We start from the raw sequence: 12550 nt of genomic DNA, 5'->3' as shown, positions 1-12550 counted from the left end.
CTGCTCCTCCGTTAGTGCCTTGACAAGGATCAAGAGCGATCCTTGGGTCCTGGAAATTGGGGGAGACAGGTACTATTTCTTCGCATTTATAGAGTTCCCAAGTAGTCACACAATACTGTGTACATCATTTCCTTAGGCTATTGGGTTATTCATGCTGCATCTATTTTACAGGTAGGGAAGCCATAGCAAAAGGAGACTAACTGATTAAAAGATAGTCCCAGAGAAACTCAGAGAAAGATTAAATCACTGTGTTCCTCCATAGTGGTTCTCCATCAGGGGCAATGTTTCCCCTCACAGGACATCTGGCAATGTCTGGAGACATTTTTTATTGTCATAATTGTGGGGGGAGCATTACTGGCAGCTAGTGGGTCGAGTTCAAACATGCTGCAATGCACAGGGCAGCCCCACGACAAAGAATGTCATCTGGCTCAGAATGTCAATAGTGCTGATGACGGAAGCCCCTGATTCTCCGGCATCACTGGCATTACTTTCTTTGGCCCCTTAATCAAAAGTTAATGAGTGGCTCCTTCTACAATTTGATCCTTGTACAGTATTCACACAGAACAGGCCAGCTGAGTACAATTTCTGGCATGCTATACTTTTTAGTTTCCTTTTAAAATAGAAGCTACAGTCGGCTCTCCATAGCCACAGGTTTCAAATATGTGGGTTTCCCATCCTCAGATTCAACCAACTGTGGATTGAAAATATTTGGAAAAAATAAAACACCCACAAAAATACCAGATAGTTCCAAAAAGCAAAATTTGAATTCTCCACACCCCAAGTACTACGCGGATTCCAAGTGAATGAAGTGATACATAGGCATCCCCTGTTTAGCCTGTACACAAATACTGTCCCGCTTTATATAAGGGGCTTGAGCATCCTGGGATTCTGGGATCTGAGGGGTCCTGGGACCAGTCTTCTGTGGGTACCAAGGGAGGACTGCATGTGGGAGCCATAAAGGAAAATGAGAAAACCTAGCGAAAACCAGGTCCTTTCATTAGCAGCCACCAGGCACTGAGCGACAGTCTGTATCCGGCTGCTCACCTGGACTCTTCATTTGTTAACGTGCCCTGCAGCTGCCTTTTCTCTGCTTTGCTTACCTCTACGCACGCGTATCCCTCCAGAGCAGTAGTGGTGTATGCTTATGGGAATCTCCAGAGAGCTACAGCCCCTAATTGTCCATTTTGTTCAGTAAATTGCACTCATTACTGAGCCATATGAAGCACGGAAGGACTTCGGCCTTGCTGGGTGCCCTCTGTCTGCGTCTGGGCAATGGGGTATCATCTGGCAAGGGCTTCACAGTATTGAACGAAATTGCTTAAAACCCTCCATCCAGTTTTTCAGCTGAGCACTTTTTAACACCCTGTGCCTCTTTCCCAACCATCCTTATCTCTGCTTAGATTTGTATTAATTATAGTTTTCTCCTTAAGGGAGTCTGGTTTTAGTTGAGGGTCCAGAAGCTGGAGAGCTCAGAAAGGATGTGATGTCCTTTCCACCCCACCTTTCTGGACCTGCACATAGACTCTGAGAAGGGCATACCACACAGTGAGTGTCTTCTTCTGGCCTCAAAAATCTTCAGTACAAATGAAAATGCAAGGCCAGCTATGGTTATAATTTTCCCAGTGCCCTTACCCACTGCCCTAGGGACTGCAAATAGAAAAGGAGTAAAAGGACATGTGACTTCCAATGACATTGGATGAAATAAAATGCAATGAGCAGACCATGTGCTTTGCTAGTGCTATTATCTACCAAACTGGGACTCATCAACTCTTTGGCAGGCTGTGACCCCTCCTGAAAAAAAGTGATTAATGAAGGAAAAGTCAAGCAAAGTGATCCATGGAGGAGGATGCTGGGAGAGCAGAACACGTGCCAGCAGAGCTAACAATATGATACAGACAAGAAACAGTCAGGCCCACAGACAATAGTTTAGTGGTTTCCAGAGGGTAAGGGGGTGGGGGGTGGGAGATGAGGGTAAAGGGGGATCAAATATGTGGTGATGGAAGGAGAACTGACTCTGGGTGGTGAACACACAATGGGATTTATAGATGATGTAATACAGAATTGTACACCTGAAGTCTATGTAACTTTACTAACAATTGTCACCCCAATAAACTTTAATTAAAAAAAAAAAAAGAAACAGTCAGGCCTAATTCCCTTCTGTACAGTGTATTTCAGGGAAGCCCAACTACCCCTCCCCTCCACACACACAGCTAAATCACATCCCATACTAACTCATTAAAAATTCTTGTGTTGCTTTGTAAGGTATATAAATGTCTAATCACTATGTTGTTTGGTACACCTGAAACTAATAAAAAACATTCTTGTGTTGAGATATTTCCACGCACAGATTCCATCCCATCACCCTGATCATGGTTTTATCTCCGTAATTGCTGATTTTCATGGTGCCTCTGAATTAAATCAATAAAGATTTTGAGAACCTTCCACTGCCCCCCATTGCACTGACTCCAAGAGGCTGTTGAGACAACAGGCTCTATGACTTGGTAAAACAAGAGAAACAATGGCAGAGAATGGCTTTGACGTACCCTGGAGTAGAGGGTGTGAGAGCCTTCAAACACACTTACATCCTCGTGACCCATCAGCTCTGCTGCTTTTCACCACTCCTGCATGTTGGACCACAACTGATGGATCACCAGCTGCCAAAGATGAAAAGTGAATGAATGCATTACACCAACAGATCTGTAACTTCAAGTCCCAAGCCAGTGCTCAAGCGAATTTGTTAAGAGTAGGGTAAGTGCTGAACACCGGGACCCAAACACATACAATGGTCAAGCTTAATACAAGTTTATTTCTGGTTCCTGTAGACATACTGGACATGTGAACCGGCCAGTCAGTGAACAGGAGCGGCCCTCCCTGATCAGTGATGCAGGCACACAGGCTGACAAAAGTCCTGCCATCTTTAAAATATAATTTCCAAGCTTGCCCCAGGGGGTCCTCTCCATTCCAGCCTGCTAGGAATATAAAAAAGCATGGAGGAACTCAGTGGGCATTCTGTCTCTTTCTGTTTTTTCCCCTAGAAGTGCATCCCAACACTTTACCACATCCACTCACATGCTGTTGGCTAGAACTCAGCCACACAACTACAACTAAGACCGTGGGCTGCTGGGAATCTATCTACCTCTATCATACAATCCTATTAGTCTCTATCATACAATCCTGACTCCGGCCCAATTCCAAAAAGTAACATTAGGACTCAAGTACAGAGTTCTGGGTGAGAAGAAGCACAGTAACCTTGATTAGTTACTTAACAACTCTGCGTCTTTGTTTCCTGGCTTCTTTATCTGTAAAATAACCTGCTTCCCTCACTGACCCAGGGGTCAATGTGAGACTCAAAAATGAGACAAAGCAGAACTTTTCAGACTTTCATGTGCACACATAGCACCTGGGCATCTTGATAAAATACAGATTCTGACTCAGAAGGTTCTGGGGGAGGCCTGAGGGTCTGCGTTTCTAACAACTCCCAGATGATACCAATACTGTTCTCTGGACCCATTTTAAATAGAAAGGAGATAAAGAATTAGAGAATATTTTTGTAAACCACAAAAGGGATTTGCAGATATAAAGAATTATTATCGACTTTGATTATAAATGAATTTCCCAACTAGCCAGAATGTTTAGGACATGTTTAGTCTGGGTACCAAGTAGAATTTCATGATCATAGGATTTTGGAACTGGAAAAAAATTTCAGTGGTCACTGCTCTCTCCTCCTATTTTCCAGACAAGGAAGCAAACTCAGAGAAATCAATGATGCCTCCCAAATCTCACAATAACTCAGTGTGCTGCGATCAGAATTCATAAATTTGACTTTTTTCTGTTATTACATAAACTCAATCGACAACAACCTTCTGAAGAAAAAAGTGTAATTTGTATTCTTCTGCTAAATCAAGAACAAACACTACTCTGGCCCATACCCAAAAAGGTACCAGAAGGTGGCATTCACCAGTGTGAGTCACCACGGTATCAAATGTTGGCAAGTTGTCACAGGACAGACATCAAGAGATTTTCAAGCAGATGTCCTTCAAACTGTAGTGATCTCCAAAGTTATGCCTCACTTGTCCAAAATGTGAACTGAACACAAATTAACTTCTATATACCTTCTGTAAAAACCAAGAATTTTTATTTTCAATATATACATACTCTGAGACACCCCTATCTGGGAACAATTAGAAAAAGAGAGAACCTGGGGTTAGAATAAAAAAAGGAAATCAAAATAATTAGCGAAGGAACAGCAGTGGTTTCTGTGGTAAACCCTGGGGGACAAATAAAGGAACCTCAATATTTTTTACCTCTGGCATGTAAATTGTTTTGCATCCCTGAGATCACAGTGAGTCCTAGAAGCTTACAGAAGAAAGTAAAATGTTAGGGCCTCAGAAATGAAAGACAGGAGTCAAATACTCCACGTCATGAGTCAGAAAGGCACTGACTTATCTGGAAATCAAATCAGACTGGGGAAGAAGGGAGCCTCTTAGTATCCATGTCATCTTTAATAAAGCAACGTGAATTTGCAAGTGTTTTGGTCAAATTAGGAGGAAGTACTTATTGAGCAACAAATGATCATGGAAATCAATACTTGCATAGCCATTACCAATTTAAGAGGGGCAAAACGCTATTATTAGCATCTTCATTTAGTGAGCAATTTTAAGCATTTTAATACAGGTAAAATGTTCTAAGAACTTCTATAGGTTTACTCCTGTACTCACTTGCAAACCCTCTTCCACCATAGTTTCATTAAGTCCTCAAAAATTCTCCTATTCTGGTGATTGTCCAGTACCTACTGCAGAATTTTTAGCTCATTTTTGTGCCATGGACCACTTTGGCAATCTGGTGGCCCTCCTTCTCAGAATAATGTATTAAATATATAGAGAAAAGACAGAGAATGAAAAAAAAAAATGTACGGACATTTTAAGAAAGGGAAAAACTGTATTAAAATTGTAATACTCAATATATATCAATAACAAAAGATGAATACAAGTCACATTTGACTTCTGCAATTACAAGACGTGCTCAAAATGGTTACCATCAGTGTAATATTAATTCATTTTTTTCCTTTCTTAAAATGTGTATACATTTTTTTGGGCACCCTTTGTATACATACGATTCCAAAGCAAGTCAATTATGTGGAAATACTCTTCCATCCAGAAAGCCCTCAGAGTCCATGGGCCCAATTTAAGAACATCTGATTGGGAAATGATTCTTCTCGGACGATGGAAGTTTTTCCTTACAGCAATTTCCATGCAAAAAAGTTTTAACAACCTAAAGATGCACAGCAAATAATCTTGCTCAAAATCAGTCAGTGAAAAAAAGAATGAGCTACAAAGAGAAGCCTGGCCTTGGATTTCTGCCCAAACTCAACACTATTCATGCTGTGACTTTAAAATACTACATTAAGAAATTACTCAATTTTCTTGGCTCCAGCGCTGTACACACAGCATATTCTGCATAGTGACAGCAGGTGAAGAAAGGCAGCATTGGAGAAGGGAGGGCTGAGATGAGTCTGAGCTGGGGTCCTAGTTCTCTAACTAATCCTTGGCCATTAACCAGCTCTATTAGCTCGGTCAAGCCGCTCAGCTCTGAGTTCAAAGTCCCTGTCTATAAAATAAGAAGGTTGAGTTAAGCCATCTCTAGGATTTCTTCCAACTCTGAATTGTTAGGATTCTAAGACAATGCACAATCATTTCTGAGAAGAAATATTAGTGAGATTTCTTTTTGTCCTGGGCTCACAGTATGAAAATACCTTCTAAATGAGAATTTTTCAGGGGCTTCAGAAATGCCTTATGAGAGTCACTTGGCCGTAGAATTTTAGACTTGGAAGGAATTTTAAAAGACACGTGCCACCTCACCAATCCCAGTCACCAGGTGAGAAAACTGAGGTTAAAAAAGACAAGGAGATTGATTTGAGGTCACATAATGAGGTAATGTGAACGGCCTGTTGTGACGACTGCCACCTAGCACCAGCCGGGTTTTAGGATTAGGCATTGGTAGTAAAAACCAGCTCATCAGATCACTTGCAGAGACAGAAATAAAGCACAGATAAGCTAAGCTATAGGATGAGAGCTGTACAGGGAAGAAGGCGACTGGCGTGACGACATCTGGCAACAGCGCCTATACCTCAGACAGGGTCAAAGCTGCGGCCCTTGTATGTACCGTAACCTCACTGGCAACAGCATTCACCTCCCTCCAATATCATGGCTACAAAATTCATCTCCAAGACCAATTACAAAGAATAGCTATACTTCAAAAGTGGGGGAAGGGATGAATGAACCCTGGCAAATATGGTCAATAAAACCAAAGTTCAAGATTTGGATTGTTAATACAATCTTGAAAGAATATTAGCTAAGAAAATCTAAAACTTAAACATTCCTAACAAGTATTTTAAGAAACGAATTCAGAATAACTTTGACCTACTTATGTGGACAGCCATGAAGTATCATAGCTACTTAACCAGCATTATTTTCACTAATACTCTCACTACTATCTTCAGAGCTTGTAATTACTGGATATTGATCCGGTTTAAAAGTCACGTGTATATTTCCATAGTGCCATCCGTGCAGTGAGTAGACTAGTTTTATATGCAAAGAATTAGTAACGATGAAGTTGTTGGGAATTTTAATTGAATCATGATTTCAACCTCATTCAAGTCACCAAAAGTCACCAACATGTCTGCTATGTGCTTTTAAAACCTGTGCTTGTCAGTTTACCCTCTGCCTTCTCTCCTAGGACACACACACAACAAGCAAAGTAATCACACTCATTCCTCAATCGCCACTAAACACATATTATTCCTACCTCATATAAACAGTTCTGGCTTTCAGAACTTGTCTTTCTTTTTTTTTTGAGGGGGGGGGGGATTCTCTAAGAGCTGACACAGCCTTTCAAAATCTTGTAGACTAGAGGCTACACACTGCTGGTCTGCCAGCTCCACATTTCATCTGCTCCAGGAATTCCCAGAGGCAGCAGTGCCATCTACTGGTAGGGAGGGCACAATTTGTTTTCTGGAAGCCCATGGGTGACATAAGACAAGGACCTAAAAGAACAGCAGCCTAGATTTGTGTCTTTGTGAGCCTTTCTTTTCTAGAGCACATTACAAGCATAACTGATGCTTATAACCTGAGCCACATAACCTCTACAGGAGACTCATTCATGAAGGGCAGGTCTTCTGGAAGCCATATAATGAACGCTCAGCCAGGCTAGCAAATAAATGAGGCAGCCCTGCCTGGAAATGCCTCCTTAAGGCTCCAAGCAAGCAGGAGAGCCTCACTGAATTAAACATTTCCTGGCTCTCCTTTCCCCTCAGTGCTTCTGTATCAGATGATCTCACCCGTGGCCCACCTGTGGCAATGCTATCCAGCTCTATCTTACAGCAGGCATCCCAGAGAAGGTGCTCAGACCCTTCTCAATGTGAAGGCTCTTATATTTACACAATGTGACACAGATCCTGCTCAAAGGACACTACTGCTTAGGCATGCACGTCGGACTCTAATCTCTCTCATTCACTCTCTACCCTCCCTGTCCCTGACCCAGGGGACAGAAAGGAAGTGATTCTGTTGTTGCTTTGAAAGCAACACTAGTGGGCTTTTATTCAATCAGAGAATAAAACCTTGTCCTGTAGGTCACTGAGGCATGTTGCTTCCTTCAAAATGAACTAAGCCTGCCAATCTTCCTGTTTTCCCTGTGTAACCACATAAGTGTTTCTCAACCTTTTCAAAACCCCCGACTCCCTTCCACAGGCTAAACATAAACATTGTCATGCCCTTTGTGTAGTTTATATTTTAAAAAATGACATTTGAGAAAAATATGAAAGTATCGACCTTTCAAACTATACCACCTACCTCTTATTCAGAATTCCTTCCCCACCATCGCATATCAGCTAAAAAAAAAACCAAATCCCTGACAAATTTTTAAATTATTCCCATTAATTTGCTTTATGTTCCAAACTATCAGTTGACACTATATACTTCACTTTACTGGGGTCATTTGCTATATTCCCAACAAGATTTGTAGCAACTTCAACTTTTACTTTCATTCACCTCAGAAAACCACCAAAAGTTGATTTGCTGCAGCTGATAAATGTTAGTTCTGATCCCCTCCTAACAAATTTAAATGTTCCCTCTTCCATTTGTTTTAACTTGCCAAGTAAATTAATTTCTCAGCAAATGTAGACATTTTACAAGTCTAGACATTTCACAGGCATGAGGTGTGCCTTAGATGTATGAACATTGTTTCCTAAAGAAACAAAACTTTGTAAGGGGAAGGTAAGAGCAATAAACGGGCTTTGAAGCAGTATCAGGATGTCTCCAAGGAATCAGATAAAGAGAGTCTTGTCCATCTCATAACAGAAAAAGTACTAAGTGGACTACACTGAAACTCCAGAATACAGTAAAATCTTCTTACAGCTGACAGCTGAACCATTTCTTACTGAGTAGACTACTAGATGCCTCAAATAAATTATTTAACCAGTAGAAAATTGAAGGGACTTTTTATATTTCATTATAAAACGCATAGTATGTCCTTGTTATTGCCGGTCTGGGGAAAAAAGAAGGAGGGAGAGGCAGGGGATGCTTTACACACATCCTCCCTTTTAAAAGTGTGACTTAAAAAAAGACAAACCTTCTGCCCCAACAAACACCCAAATGGCTTTTGGTACCCAAATGGTCTTCTATAAACGCGCACTTTTCAAAGAATTAAGGAGGTCTGAATAGGTGTAATTTACACCCTGCCTTCCCTTCTCCCTACAGCCCATTAACATGCTGAAAATAAGTAATTACTCGCTTGGGCAGGCCCAGAAAAACCTTAGTTTACAGAGATTACCACCCCTTTCCCCTAAAAAACCCTGTCTTCTTGAAGAATAACCGTGTGATGGTCTGGTCTGCAGTTCACTGCAGGCATTTCCCTCTTCGCAATTTACCAGTCATCAGTTTCACTGTATCTGTAATTCCTTGTTGTAACCTCTCATTTAGAGCTGTTCTACCAGGACCCAACTGCTTAAAAAAACAAAAATTTTTTTTCCGCCTCTTAACGAATCTCTGGATTCCTTCCGCAGACTGAAAGCCTTCGATTTCAGTGCAACTCGAGTGAGAGAGCTCGCGTGCAGGTCCAAAGAAGCCTTTTGTGGGGCAGCACTTGGGCTCTGTCCGCCCGTCCTGTCCCCCACCCCCGCCAGCACAGCTGCGTTAGGAATTTGGCTTCTCTCGCCGCCACTGGATTAGTTCATGTCCCTCGGCTTGGCCAAAGTGACACTACATTTTTTTTCCTTCGGTCTCACATGTGACAGGTCCCACTGCATTAAAGCCACCTTCACCCCGGCCACAGCGCCCAACCGATGCCCGTGACACCCCAGTCCCACCACCCTCATCCTTTACCTGGGTAGGGGGCCGGTGCCACCATCCCTCCGGGCGGGAAACAAAGGCGGAGAAGGGGCTGTCAGGTGGGCAACTCCCCACGGGCGGACCCGTCTCCGCGGTGAGGATGATGGGGAGGAGCATTAGAGCGCAGGAAAAGAGAAACCGAGGCACCGAGAGGGGATGGCTGAGCCCAGGTCTGCATCCTACCCGAAGCAGGGCTCCCGGAGCAGGCGGACCCCAGACCTCCCCTGGCCCGCCCAGCCCGACCCACCCCGACCGCTAGCACCTGGCCGTGGGGAGGTGGGGGTCCACCCCGCAGCGCTTACCTCGGGAGAAGCGCTCCGGCTCCCTCCGACGGCTCGGGAGAATGCCTCGCCGCACCCGCACGCGCACTCGCGTTCTCACGCCTTCACGCCCCCGCTCGGGCCCTTCAGACCAGGCTTTAGCCCGCCCCGGCCCTGTCCGTCAGCGTCCGCAAGAGCCAATCCGGTAGCGCTGAAGGACCAGCGCCGGTCACGTGGCCGGACCAACCAATCATCAAATTGCCCTCGGCAGCACCCTCTCCGATGTCCCTGGAGGTTCGGTTGCTACCGAGTGGAGCTGGTGCGAGGCAGGCACAAAGGGCTGAGTCTCTGTTTTCGGGGGCTTAGTGGCGCTCGGTTGATGAATTGCTATCTCAAATACTAAATATGAATAGGATTTATCTAGCTGTCTTGTTAAAAGGCTGAATCCGATCCAGTAAGTTTAGAATAGGGACCAGAGATTCTGCCTTTCTAACAAGACCAGGTGATGATGATTCTCCTGGACTGAGAACCATGCTCTGAGCAGCAAGATTTTAAGGGCACCTGTCAGAAAATGATGGTTACAGCTCTTGCTCCCTGTTATCTACAAGTTTCGAGACCTTTTCTTTTCCTTCCTCCATTAATGCAAAGCATTCCAGTGAATGACTAAACATGGGGTGTCCTGGTGACGCTCATAGTTTGGACACCAGCGGAGGGAACGTGTGTTTAATTCCCACGTTACCCACTTTTATTCTATGGGGCAGAAACCTGTGCCAATTTAATGGTTGAGTGTGGAAAATAGAAGTGGGGTCTGCACACTCCTCCTAGACAACACTAGGTCATCCTAAAGTATGGGGTATGAGTGTCTGGGGGGCACTGTGCTATACTCTTGGCCAGAGAACAACATGGTTTCCACTTTCTGGAAATTTACAATCTACACACGCAAACCCAGGAGGAAGCAAGCATATAGGAAAAACATGCAGAGCGCTAATGGTCTCAGTACCTTGGGCAATTCAGGCATAAGCTAGAGAGTTTGTAAAATAACCTATCATAGAGATTTTAAAAATTGTCCAGATATCCTCCTGTCAGTAATTTCAGAGTCTGGAAGTCAGGAAGCCCAGTGCCTCTGCCATCTCTCAAACTTGACCTCAACCTAAGCATTTTTCGCCTGGCCAGCTAGAAACTTTGTTGTTCAGCATAGTCAAGCTCTTGTTATCTCAGTGGTGTACCAAAGTGATTCAAAGGTCTAAGTGCTAAATTCTCCAAAACTTTCTTTCCCTAGCTCTTCAGATCAGGTGGTGTGACACAGCTTCAAGCACTTTTCTCTCACTATTTATCAAGGTGATCAAACTGCCACTTAGAGAAAACTTCACCTATATCAATATGTCTTGGGCCTCTCTGCCTTACCAGCCCCAGAGCGAAGCCTGCTTAACAGTTTCAGACATTGCTTGTCATATCTCTATCAGAAATGGCATAGCCCCAAATTCAGAGTTTCAGGAAAACTAGCACAACAATGGTTCTGGCTAGAGCAGGAGTAATGAAATATCTAATCAAGAAAAATATGTTTGAAAGTCTCAAAGAAAGTTTGTTTTGCTATCATTAAACCACATGAAACCAGTGGTTCTCACACCTGGCTTCACAGTAAAGCTTTTAAGGAAAGAGATTTTGGCGTCCTGTGCCTAGAGATTCAGATCGGGGTGAGGAGTGGAACCTGGGCAACTTTAGGTTGAAAAACTTCTACAAGGGATTTGTAGGCAGCCATGCTTGAGAACACCAGCATACACTGCTAGATCGATGGACTCATTCTTTAACAAGGAAAAGTAAGCTCTGCAACACAAATCACTGATGACATAAAGACTCTGAAAACAGAGGAAAGTGGCCACATAATTTGTGAGAATAGATTTTTAAAAAGAAAGAAAGGCCAACAATAATTCATAGGTAATAAATACTCCAGAGACTATTCAGTGGAACAAATTGAAAAGCCAAGTCCATGACTAGGTTTAATTCCAGTTGATTAAGTAAATATTTCAAAAAGAACCTACCACCTTTTGCTCACCACACCAAACTGATCAAATCTCTGGTGATATCGTCACTCGTTTTATGCACTTCTTAACTAAATGCCAATTTCTATTTGAGCATTACTCGGGGTTGTTCTCTGAGGCTTTTCCCAAAGTGTGCAAGAGAATCACCTGGAGTACTTGCTAAAATGCGGCTTCCCAGTCTGCCCTTTCCCCAAACCTCCTCTAGTATCTCTCGGAAACCAATACTGGTTAAATTTGAGGCTAAGTTGTACCTCCTGATACAGAACTTCTACATACTATAAGCATATATGTAACATAGTTGTGCTATTAGTTTAGTTTGCCAGGCTAACTAAATAAAAGAGGTGAGTATACCTTAAAGAATTTGAGGAAAGTCTCAAGTTTCTTTACTGGGGTTTTACCAAATTCTGTTATTTTGTGAAATGAAGTGATCAAGTGTCTGGATCTTGGAAAGCTATTGCTGCTCAGAATTTTCTATGGAGTGGTATTTGCTGGAGTGGAGTATGACCTAGTTTTTAAATGAATTAGTGAGGTCCCCTCAGAACACTCTGCCAACGATAGCCACCTTGTTCAAAAATGACTTTATTTGCCACATTAGAAATATGGAAGCCTGAAGTGTGTGCCTGCAAACTAGCTTCCCTCCTGCTCTGACACTTTTAAAAATATATTTCACAGCATTCAAATGGGGAAGAAATTTTTCTCACCTTATAAACTTGTAGCTTTATCTGCTGGGTAAAATAAGGACAGTTTCACTGATATTTAACTAGCATGAGTAATTTAAATTTTTAACTAGAAAAAAAGCATGTCCTTCTCTTTGCGAGTTTCATCATTCTAAAAAGAGGTAACAGGAAACAAAGAGATTCTTGCTTGA

General features: G+C 42.8%; 1 protein-coding gene across 6 annotated transcripts in view; it reads right to left on the bottom strand.

Annotated features, from left to right (window-relative positions):
- Window positions 1-9824, bottom strand: part of TMEM108 (transmembrane protein 108) — a 258828-nt gene extending 249004 nt beyond the window's left edge. For 2 of the 6 annotated variants that reach the window (XM_019725922.2, XM_019725923.2), the window contains exons 1-2: window positions 9686-9824; window positions 2544-2654 (exon numbers count right to left, since the gene is read on the bottom strand). The gene's annotated coding sequence lies outside the window, so the exon portion shown is untranslated. The remainder of the gene's footprint in view (window positions 1-2543; window positions 2655-9685) is intronic. The other 4 variants (XM_074312849.1, XM_074312850.1, XM_019725925.2 and 1 more) reach the window with 3 other exon arrangements.
- Window positions 9825-12550: the final 2726 nt, after the last annotated feature.

The sequence above is a fragment of the Rhinolophus sinicus genome, linkage group LG10 (genome assembly GCF_036562045.2).
Source record: "Rhinolophus sinicus isolate RSC01 linkage group LG10, ASM3656204v1, whole genome shotgun sequence".
Lineage (NCBI taxonomy): Eukaryota > Metazoa > Chordata > Mammalia > Chiroptera > Rhinolophidae > Rhinolophus > Rhinolophus sinicus.
Note: the sequence above shows the minus strand (reverse complement) of the source record. Positions and strands in the feature narration are given on the sequence as shown.